Raw genomic sequence first — 7,500 nt, 5'->3', positions numbered from 1 at the left:
ATCCCGCGTCGATGTGCGGCCGTAGGGTACGTATTCCTGCCGTGTGAACAACAACTGTGGACCGGCTGTTAACAGCTTCGACTTTCGTGAGTCTGACTCCCAAGAATAATGAATTTGTGTGTGAATTTAACGGGATGAGAAAGACCGATCGAAGCCGGCTGCGAAGTCCGTTCTCATCGGCTATCCAAATCAGGAGGGGAATACGTACGTGCAGGGCGCTGCGACAATAAAATGGGGGGTGTCGTTTCAGAGGAGAACACCGTGGATGTACGTGGTTCACTTGATCGGGGTATCCCCGTCGGCTCCATCGTACTCTCCAGGTTGTGATCCTAGGTTTTTAAATGTACTCTACGCCTGGCCGTTACGGGAACCGTTCGCAATTGCGTGGCGGTCTCCGTGCGGAACCGCATCCCAGAGACCCCTGTGTCGTCACTTTCGTTCGTTCGTATCTTACGTTCGGACGAAGTGTCGCGACGCCCGAACCTCCATCGACCGTGTGCTAGTTGGAGGCGCGGGTCTCGGATTCTTCCGAACCCGAGAACTATATACGAGTATGATATATATATATACATGAACACAGAATATTAAAATACAACCCTGAACGGTGGATCACTTGGCTCGTGGGTCGATGAAGAACGCAGCTAATTGCGCGTCAACGTGTGAACTGCAGGACACATGAACATCGACATTTCGAACGCACATTGCGGTCCACGGATACAATTCCTGGACCACGCCTGGCTGAGGGTCGTTCACGTAACCTTAAGACTGCTTACGTTGGCATCTCGGTGTCACGTACGAGCGATTGTTGGACCGTTCGTCGGCGTTTGCCGCGGTCGCACGAAAACAAGCGAGAATACGCTCTAGACGTCATGGAGGGAAGAAGGTTGTGTGTACACGGCAGATGACTGGAGACATCGTCGTCATCGTCGTTGCTTTGTCGTTCCGGACTTGCGTGAGTGCTACTTTTCACACGGCGTCGTGAGTCGCTTAATTTGTCGACCGCCCGTGCGTGTATGTGCACCGCTCCGGACGCAAGCGCGCGGACGTACGATCATCGACCAGCCTCCGTGTCTCGCCAGATACCCTCGTGATTGTTAACAGACAGCGTTCGCTTTTCGTGCGAGTTTTCATCCGCGCTCCCGACGTAGTCTGAAATGATGCGTGTAAGAAAGAGGCGTGCGTAACCCGCAACGACACACAAGAGAGTTTGTCGTGAGACTACAGAGAAGGACAATGAAAGGGTGTGCGAGTGAGCATGAACACGAGATCGCGTATACCCCACCCGTGTAGTGTGGTGAAGAAATGTATGACGAGAAACAGAGCCCCAGGGATTCTAGAGGGATCGTCTTGTTGCAGGAACAACGCGAAAAGGAGGCACTCATTCGTCGAAACGATGAAGTTCCGGGATGCATCTTCCCCGGCCACGTTTCGGTCGAGTCGTTTGTGGCTCCGTGAATGTGTTGTGTTGTACTACAACTTGTTTCTGTATCCTGAATCCTCTTTGGCGAGGCTTACACAGCCGCCATATATATGACTCATCACATAGGGATGACTTCTCTCCTAGAAGGAGGAGGTGGAAAGGTAGCAGCGTCCGGTCGCCCCATGTCTTCGCGTTAGTCGATCGCCGAGAGAGACCGCGCGTCAAGTCCGGTCGTCCAGTCCACGAAAGCTATACAAAAAGCAAGCGGACGGGCGTTAAACCATACCGGCAGTCGCCTGGCGAGAGTCTCTCTCCTTTAGATCGAATTAAACGAGACGCGAAGATGCTTTGGTGTGGCGCATTAAGGACGATGTGACTTACTCTCCGCTGATCACTTCTGGCGAATGACGAGGAGCTTCCTTACCTTTGGAAACGCTGCTGTTGCGTTACGACAACATATTCCGAAGGAACACGGCGAAGTTGGGACGACGCATCGAACATGATCTCAAGTCTCTCTCTCATTTCCCATTTCTCGTAACATTCGTTCACACACTCTGCCTGGTCCGCTTCTCTCGGTTGTGTGCCCCCGTTGTACGAGGATTACGCCACAGCTTCTTTCGTCATTTTTACACATATATAAAATATATCACTCTACGTGTGTGATATATATTTAACACGTATACGACGACCTCAGAGTAGGCGAGATTACCCGCTGAATTTAAGCATATTACTAAGCGGAGGAAAAGAAACTAACAAGGATTTCCTTAGTAGCGGCGAGCGAACAGGAAAGAGCCCAGCACTGAATCCCGCGGTACTGCCGCAGGGAAATGTAGTGTTCGGGAGGATCCGTTTATCCCGTGACGTTGCATCGCGTCCAAGTCCATCTTGAATGGGGCCATTTACCCATAGAGGGTGCCAGGCCCGTAGCGACCGGTGCGCGTCTCGGGAGGGTCTCTCCTTAGAGTCGGGTTGCTTGAGAATGCAGCCCTAAGTGGGTGGTAAACTCCATCTAAGGCTAAATACAACCACGAGACCGATAGCGAACAAGTACCGTGAGGGAAAGTTGAAAAGAACTTTGAAGAGAGAGTTCAAGAGTACGTGAAACCGTTCAGGGGTAAACCTGAGAAACCCAAAAGTTCGAAAGGGGAGATTCATCGTCGACAAATGCTGGCTCCCGTTGGTGCGCGAAACCCCGAAAGGGGTGTCCGACGCTTTTCCGCAAGGAGGGCGCACGGATGTTACGGCCAACGGCGAACGTTCCGGCTACGTAGACGTGCACTTCTCCCCTAGTAGGACGTCGCGACCCGTTGCGTGTCGGTCTACGGCCCGGGCGGTTAGACCGTTGCGTCGCCTTGTGCGTGCGCGACGGACCCTCGGTGACCCGACCGGCTGCGCGACGGTGTTCCCCAGATGGTATCGGGCCGCAACCAGTCTTCTCATTCGAACGGTGCGTCAGGCCCGCCGCAAGCTCGGTCAGCTTTGTTTGCCCTGTGGTACGGACGTCTTTCCCGTTCACGGGCCTGGCCAGCTGTTAGCCGGCGGAGCCCTCGGACTGGCCAAGCTTTGAATTACCTGTCGGCGGCGCTATTGCTTTGGGTACTCTCAGGACCCGTCTTGAAACACGGACCAAGGAGCCTAACATGTGCGCGAGTCATTGGGATGAGTAAACCTAAAGGCGAAATGAAAGTGAAGGTCGTCCTTTGCGTCGGCCGAGGGAGGATGGGCGCTGCATAGTGCTCCGCACTCCCGGGGCGTCTCGTTCTCATTGCGAGAAGAGGCGCACCTAGAGCGTACACGTTGGTACCCGAAAGATGGTGAACTATGCCTGGTCAGGACGAAGTCAGGGGAAACCCTGATGGAGGTCCGTAGCGATTCTGACGTGCAAATCGATCGCTGGAACTAGGTATAGGGGCGAAAGACTAATCAAACCATCTAGTAGCTGGTTCCCTCCGAAGTTTCCCTCAGGATAGCTGGCACTCACTCCTCCGTTCCTTCGGGGACGCGTGCGAGTCTCATCTGGTAAAGCGAATGATTAGAGGCCTTGGGGCCGAAACGACCTCAACCTATTCTCAAACTTTAAATGGGTGAGATCTCTGGCTTGCTTGGTTCATTGAAGCCACGAGATTTCGGATTAGAGTGCCAAGTGGGCCAATTTTGGTAAGCAGAACTGGCGCTGTGGGATGAACCAAACGCAGAGTTAAGGCGCCTAAGTCGACGTTTATGGGATACCATGAAAGGCGTTGGTTGCTTAAGACAGCAGGACGGTGGCCATGGAAGTCGGAATCCGCTAAGGAGTGTGTAACAACTCACCTGCCGAAGCAACTAGCCCTGAAAATGGATGGCGCTGAAGCGTCGCGCCTATACTCTGCCGTCAGCGGCAAGTGGGGAGGGACGGTGCCATTACTGGTGACCGTCCTCCATGAAGCCCTGACGAGTAGGAGGGTCGCGGCGGTGTGCGCAGAAGGGTCTGGGCGTGAGCCTGCCTGGAGCCGCCGTCGGTGCAGATCTTGGTGGTAGTAGCAAATACTCTAGCGAGACCCTGGAGGACTGACGTGGAGAAGGGTTTCGTGTGAACAGCCGTTGCACACGAGTCAGTCGATCCTAAGCCCTAAGAGAAATCCTATGCAAATGTGGTGTCCTAAAATCAATGTCTGCAAACATATTATTATACAAAGAGATAAATTGAAAGATAAAAAAAGAGACACACACACGTTGGGCGAAAGGGAATCCGGTTGCTATTCCGGAACCCGGCAGCGGAACCGTTTAACATCCGGGCCCTCATTGAGTGTTCGTCGGGGTAACCCAAAATGACCTGGAGAAGCCGTCGGGAGATCTGGGAAGAGTTTTCTTTTCTGTATAAGCGTTCGAGTTCCCTGGAAACTTCTAGCAAGGAGATAGGGTTCGGAACGCGAAGAGCACCGCAGTTGCTGCGGTGTCTGGATATTCCCCTCGGACCTTGAAAATCCAGGAGAGGGCCACGGGAGGTCTCGCGCCGGTTCGTACCCATATCCGCAGCAGGTCTCCAAGGTCAAGAGCCTCTAGTCGATAGATTAATGTAGGTAAGGGAAGTCGGCAAATTGGATCCGTAACTTCGGAATAAGGATTGGCTCTGAGGAGCGGGGCGTGTCGGGCTTGGTCGGGAAGCGGGTCTGGCTGACGTGCCGGGCCTGGGCGAGGTGAAGGGTCTTAGACTTCGGTCGACGTCCTGGGATCCGAACTCGGTCCCGTGCCTTGGCCTCCCGCGGATCTTCCTTGCTGCGAGGCTTCCGCGTCGGTTCAGCCGTCGCGTGTCGTTTCTTCGGCCGCCATTCAACGCTCGGCTCAGAACTGGCACGGACCAGGGGAATCCGACTGTCTAATTAAAACAAAGCATTGCGATGGCCCCCGCGGGTGTTGACGCAATGTGATTTCTGCCCAGTGCTCTGAATGTCAACGTGAAGAAATTCAAAAAAGCGCGGGTAAACGGCGGGAGTAACTATGACTCTCTTAAGGACAAATTATTAAGCAGGAATTACGCGAATCGATTAGTCAACAGGTCAATAGTATTGCAAAATCTAATAATACTTTAAACGATAGCATAAGTAGTAGTATAAGATCCGTAGTATCTGATGAGGTGAAAGAGGTCGTTACTGTAGTCCAGCAAGCAGTAAAAAACTCTGTACAATCTGCGTCCAAGGTTTCATATGCGACTATCACAGGCAAAAATGCTTCGCAACCAGCGCTGAAAGAATTGCCTCCTCGCTCACAGGGCATTGAATTTATTATCGCTCCGCTCCCTGGGAACCCTAGGAACCTCAAGTCTGCATCTGAAATTAAAAGAGTCTTAAAAGAGTCGATTAAACCAATTGATTTCAACTTAAAAGTTATTCACCTTATTACCCTAAATTCCATAGCGATAAAGGTAATTGCTAACTCGGTTGACTTAGAAAAACTACGTGCCTCTACTAAATTAAAGGATGCAGGCTTGATGATTAAAAACACTGAGAAACTTAGACCTAGGCTATTGGTTAGGGACTTACCCCACAATATTGCTTTTAGCGACATATCGAGCGCTATTGCTCAAGCACTAGGAGATCATAACAAGAGTAAAGATATTCGTGCTATTACTGAATTTAACAGAAGTGGAGCTAAGTATAGAAATGCTATAATAGAGGTAACGCCCTCCATCAGGAAAGAATTAATGTCGCAAGAACGCATTTATTTGGAGTATGAATCATGCAAAATAGAAGACTATATTAGAATTCTGCAATGTTACAAATGTATGAAATTTAATCATTTGGCCAAGAACTGTACAGCGGTCACCCCGACATGCGGTCACTGCGCTAATAGTCACGATTCACGCGCTTGTGATAAGAAGACTCAATTAAAGTGTGCCAACTGTGATAAAGCCGGATACACAGAAACATCTCACTCAGCGACCGATATTAATAGGTGTTCCTTATTGATTAAGAGAACGGCGGAACTTGCACGGAGCATCGATTACGGAAAATGAACGCCGAGAGTCGTGGTTATACACAGAATTCAGAGAGGGGGCTTGACAACCCGCCGGTGCCCACACGGGCCTCTTTGAATTCTATTCCTCAACAAACCGGCCGCGATTTACCACCTCGCGATAACCAAGTAAGTCGTCGAAATGCTCGAAATAGAGCACTTTCCACTGGTAATTCTAGTGTCCAAAATATAAATCAAAATGGAGGTATCCCTATACCACCATCCAGTGGACCTTTAGCTACAGTAACCTCATCTTATAACTACTCTGCTAACATTAATAATAGTACAAATAATGCTTGTGAGGACAACAATCTAATACTTTCTAATCGACCAACGATCTTAGCGACTCAACCGTCCTCTACATCCGAGTTGACCGCTGGTAATCGCTCCCTGTTCCAATGTAATTACTGTCATCGAGGTTTCAATTCATTTAGAGGGCTAGGAGTCCATAAAGCTTCAGCCCATCCATCTGAGACGAACGCTGAAATAGACACCTCTAGAAGGAAGGCCAGATGGCAGACTGAAGATATCAACAGATTAGCTGAAGCAGAGGCGAGAGCACCGATAGCAGTTATACAGAGAATTAACGATTATTTACTGCGTACGGTCAAGCTAGACCCTCCTCGCACCCAGGAGTCAATCAAAGCACTGCGCAAAACTGAAAAATATAAAGCGGTATTAATGCAATTTAAGCAAGCAGCATCAGAGGAAATAGCATATTCCAACCAACAAGACAACTTGTCAATACAAACGATAACTAATGTTCACCAAATTAACTCTCAAAGTAACGACTGCAATACGCTAACTTACGAGGAGCAGACAAGCACAGCCGATACACGCATTATGACTGATACGTCATTGGATGTAGATGGGCAGTCATGGATAGATGATGCCTTACGATATTTAAGATCGCCGGCTTGTGACGACCCAGCTAAATATATACTAGGTTTTGCGGTTGAAGATACCAGACAAGGTAGAGACCCATGTACGCACCTATCCAAGTGGTTTGAAATAAATTTTGGAACACCTGTATCAGCGAGAAAACAATTGGTGCCAGTTCTGCGGAATATAGAAGCGCATATCTCGAACAGAAAGAGAAGAAAAATGGATTATGCGAGAATACAACAAATGTGGAAAACCAGTACGTCCAAAACAGCCAATATTATACTTGATGGCGATAATTGCAATACGCAGCACCTCCCGTTACAAGAACAGGTACGATTTTGGAAACCAATATTTGAAAAGCCTAGCGTATATGTCTCGGAAGAATTAACACCGATTGGACAAATAGCATTTGGGCTATTAGAACCTATCTCTCACGGCGAAGTTAGTCGATGCAAACCAACAGCCGACACTGCACGAGGAGCTGATGGGTTAGCCCCCAAGATCTGGCTGAACAAAGTACCTACCGAAATTAAAACGATTCTAATGAATATTATGTTATTTTCCTCTAAAGTTCCCAGCCTTTGGGCTCGTGCACGTACTGTATTGATTCCTAAGGCAGGTGAATGGAAGGATCCAAGTAATTATAGACCAATATCTATCGCGTCTGTAATTATTAGACATTTTCATAAAATCTTGGCAAATAG

The 7,500-nt window shown here is 49.4% G+C and overlaps 1 non-coding gene and 1 pseudogene across 1 annotated transcript; both read left to right on the top strand.

Annotated features, from left to right (window-relative positions):
• The first annotated feature begins 593 nt into the window (after window positions 1-593).
• LOC143187981 (5.8S ribosomal RNA) lies at window positions 594-748 on the top strand. Its single transcript, XR_013003412.1, has one exon. It is a non-coding gene; the product is annotated as a 5.8S ribosomal RNA (ribosomal RNA).
• A 1,357-nt stretch (window positions 749-2,105) lies between these two features.
• LOC143187983 (large subunit ribosomal RNA) overlaps window positions 2,106-7,500 on the top strand; it is a 9,159-nt pseudogene continuing 3,764 nt past the window's right edge.

This window comes from Calliopsis andreniformis, unplaced genomic scaffold, assembly GCF_051401765.1.
Source record: "Calliopsis andreniformis isolate RMS-2024a unplaced genomic scaffold, iyCalAndr_principal scaffold0445, whole genome shotgun sequence".
Lineage (NCBI taxonomy): Eukaryota > Metazoa > Arthropoda > Insecta > Hymenoptera > Andrenidae > Calliopsis > Calliopsis andreniformis.
This window is presented reverse-complemented; position numbering and strand designations above follow the sequence as displayed.